Here is a 3,860-nt window from a genome sequence, read left to right as displayed (position 1 = left end):
AAATATATTCATATATTATATATAATATATTCTAAAGTGAGTTACATGAAAAAATTTATGTACTCATATTCACAATGATGTTGCTCGTGTACGATCTCATGCCGAATGGCACTACATCACAACACTTGATTAGGGGCAGTTAACTGCCGGGAGAAGTAGCTGAGCAAGGGCAAATGAACTGCCAGGACATTTGTTACTGCCGGCACAAGTACCTCAAGGCATAGAAACTGCCGTTAGAACCTGAGCAACAAAGGCATACACACTGCCGGTACATTTTAAGGCACATTATCTGCCGGGAGAACTCAAACCTGGCCCATTTACTGCCGGGACCCTGTTGGGAGCGAGACCGAGCAAATATTGGGCCTGAGCGCGCGCTGGTGAGGGAAAGCGCGCGAGGTACGAAAGGCCCAAACGAACTATAGACGCGCCGACCCTCAACCCAGGCCGCAGCCACCCCAAATCGACGTCCCACTCCTCGACCTCTAGAAAAAAAACTCCTACCCTCGACCAGATCTGATCATCCGCCGGCCGCCCTCCACCCAACCATTGCCGCCGTCGCGCCCCACCACCACAGCCCTGCCGTCGGCCACCACCCCGACCACCGCCGCTGTCGCCCCAACCACCCCACAACAGCGCCAGCAAGCACCGCCGCCCCCAACCATCCCATTGCCGCCGGCCGTCCTCAACCCAGCCGCAGCCGTCGTCGGCCCCCACCACTGCAGCCCCGCCGTTGGCCCCTACCACACCACCGCCCATGACTGCCGTCCACCCGACCACTGCGGTCGTCGCCCCGAACCACCCCACAGTAGCACCGCCGAGCACCCAACTGACACGGACAACCACTGCCGATGAGCCACTCCACCGGCGACCACCCTCCTCCGCCGAACGCCTTCCCTCGTCACCGCCCTATTTCGCGAGCTTCCTCCCCCGAGTAGGACTCCTCCCTAAGGTGCGTCGCCACACAGCAGAATCTCACCATTTCGGAGAGGGCGCAAAGATTGTAACGCTGTATGGCGTGCGCGCCGAATCCTTGTTGCCCTCATTTTCGTTTTTCTGCTTTTGTCCTAGATGATGTTGTTGATGCTATTACTTTTCTTAATGATCCTCGTGCAGCCGATGGAGCCAGGAGTTCTTTGAATGGGATTGGTGAATGCAATAGTGTTGGTGTGTGGATTTATTATCTTCTTATGAGAGAAGAACAAGCAGGCAAGTCGAATCAGTGGTGGTTCCGTTGGTTGCTTTGATGTAATATTTGTATTGTCTGTAGGTGAGGGTTCTGATTTAATCCTTTTGAACCTCAAAGAGGCTGTTAGCCTAAATAAATCTTTGCTCCAGGTAACCTAACTTCTATAGCTTTTGTATTTAGGCTTCTGTTGCATCAGGGGCAAACAAGTGCTATCTTGTTTGAGTTTTACTTTCCTATATTGCAGAGTGCTTGATTGTAGGACTACACATTTTACAAAGATTTTCTCCAAACAAATAAATAGAAATATTACATGGACGCATATTGGCTATACACACTGGTACAATTAGACACAGTTCACTTAAATATAGTTGTGCCTGTTGAATTGTAATAACTGTGGCATTAGGTGAACTGTACCATAGGCTGTGCACTTGCCTTATTGTTGGAAACAGAAATAGAGCTCTATCTTGTTATTTTCTCTGTATTCTACCCTCATGGTTCATAGGGTAACAAGCATAGTATTTGAATGAGATGGCATTTACTGTTGGTGGCTTATTTGTATGCCTAACAAGTTGGGTGCAATGCTCATTTGGTAAAAAATTCTTCATGGGTAGGTCTTTGATCTTGTTCATATATGTACACAGTGAGCTTTACGAAATGAATTCACTACTACTCGAAGTTTTGTGTATGGAAGGGAGATTGGATATTCGGCTCACTGTGTACTAACCAAAACATATGTAAGATACTCTACTCATTCTGGTTCATGCTGTTACTTAATTATAAGCGCTTCTTTTATGAGCTTCCATCTTATGCAAATATTGTGGTAATTTAGCAGCCTACTTTCATGGCTTTGGATGTCACTTAAAAAACTATAAGTGCAAGTGTTTTTTTGTTTTCGCTTACCTGGATGTGGAAGTATAAGGAACAAGCTCATGTACAAGATGTCTTATTTTGTTGTTGTGAAAAGCTCATGTACAAGCTGTCAAAGTATAATTAAGTAACAAGCTCGTTTTCTTTGCTTATTATAATACCATAATACCAACTTTGCAAAACACAATTCTCTATTTATAATCCTTTATTTTCACTTGTCAAGTTTCCCATCTGATGTTTATGGATTGCTTATGGCAAGGAATGCTGATTCATTGTTATGGTTTAAAAGATGAACCAGGGCAAGGACACTAACATTGCATTGATTGCTTAAAAAACTTTCCTTCTATGTATGTAGTTGGAAGTGGACAAGTCCATGGCAAAAGCAGGAATACGACCACAAGCAAGCTGAGGAGGTAATATTCATGTTTCTCTTGGCTATTAGCTGAGGAGGTAATTTCATGTTTCTCTTGGCTATTAGCTGAGGAGGTCTAAGTGGGTCATTCTTTTTCTTGATTGAGGTCTATTTTTGCATCTACTGCTCTCAACGGCGGACCCATTAATCATCTACTAGGCAGTAAGCACCTCCTTGATGCGTGCCTGGAGAAGAACGAAGCGACTCCTCAGCGAGCGACCAAACTCAGATTTCGTTGTTTGACCGGCGACCACCGACACCTGAGTGTGGGACTGTGGGGGTGGGGGCGTGGTGCACCGGCGGACTGGACGGCGGCCGCTGTGGCTTGCCGGCATGGGGGTGGCTGCTGGCGGGCAGCCGACTAGGCTAGGGATTGGTGGTCAGGGGCTCCCTCCGGTTCTGCAGTCCTGACCTCGTCTCGTCGCCACGCGCAGTGCCGCATTGAGATGGTGAGTAAAATGCCCTTGCTGGCTCTCTCTCCCCTCTGGAAGTCGTGGAAATTTCGAGTATTTTGATTCTGAGTTTTCTTTCTTAGTTGGGGAAAATTCTAGTTAGGTCATTGATTCTGTCAATTAGATTTTGTGCTGAATAGAAAGTCTCATTTACAGAAGAAGGAAGTAGTGTTGCTTAAGGGAAACAATTGATGCATTTTGCAAAAGAAAAAGAAGTGATTCAGTTGAATATAAATTATCCAAGTTTCTCGATATAAATATCTAATTGGTTGTATACATTATGTATTTGAATTTTTTTTCTCTTGTAGCTTCGCCCCTCCTGAGATTTCCTTCAAGCTCCGCCACTGACTGCTCTACGTTCTCCAGAGATAATGGTTTTTACTATTTGCAATCATGCTTCACACTCTCATCACAATAAATTAGAAAAGAATGCCGCCGGTTGTGGTTGTTGATATAGTTTCTTATTCTTGCATGCCAGCTGGTTCTTGAAGTAGAGTTGTAGACGACATAATCATCTTTCGTATTTTTGTTTGCATGTTTCCAAGAATTTTCATGTCTCGAAATCTGTACAGTACTCAAGTTTACAAAAAAAAACATTTCATGCAATAATTGTGGCTGCAACTCTTGGAATTGGAACTGTGAAAGGATGTGTCATATTTGCTTCCTAGTTTGCACTTTTTGGTCCATGCTGTTCTTCCTAGTTTGCACCGTGCTTCTTGGTTTTACATTCCTAATGGCTTACATTGGTTCTGAATCTTCTGATAACCATATGTTTACTTCAATGAGCTTATTTGTTTGTATATGTTTTCTTCTAATGTTGTTTTCAAATCTACGATTTACTCTTGACCAATAAACATACTAGCACATGGTCACAAACCAGTGCATAAATCAGCTTGTTTATCTGTCTGTTTGTACAAAGCCTTAGTTAAATTTTTTAGGCTAA

At 44.4% G+C, this 3,860-nt stretch overlaps 1 long non-coding RNA gene across 3 annotated transcripts in view; it reads left to right on the top strand.

The window, feature by feature from the left end:
* Window positions 1-470: 470 nt before the first annotated feature.
* The window catches only part of LOC123155024 (uncharacterized), a 4,476-nt gene continuing 1,086 nt past the window's right edge, over window positions 471-3,860 (top strand). Inside the window, exons 1-4 of one of the 3 annotated variants that reach the window (XR_006477166.1) lie at window positions 471-949; window positions 1,114-1,335; window positions 1,828-1,920; window positions 2,409-2,914. This is a non-coding gene — a long non-coding RNA (uncharacterized lncRNA). Of the gene's footprint in view, window positions 950-1,113; window positions 1,921-2,408; window positions 2,915-3,225; window positions 3,848-3,860 lie in introns of those variants that run through there. The other 2 variants (XR_006477165.1, XR_006477163.1) reach the window with 2 other exon arrangements.

The sequence above is a fragment of the Triticum aestivum genome, chromosome 7A (assembly GCF_018294505.1).
Source record: "Triticum aestivum cultivar Chinese Spring chromosome 7A, IWGSC CS RefSeq v2.1, whole genome shotgun sequence".
NCBI lineage: Eukaryota > Viridiplantae > Streptophyta > Magnoliopsida > Poales > Poaceae > Triticum > Triticum aestivum.
Note: the sequence above shows the minus strand (reverse complement) of the source record. Positions and strands in the feature narration are given on the sequence as shown.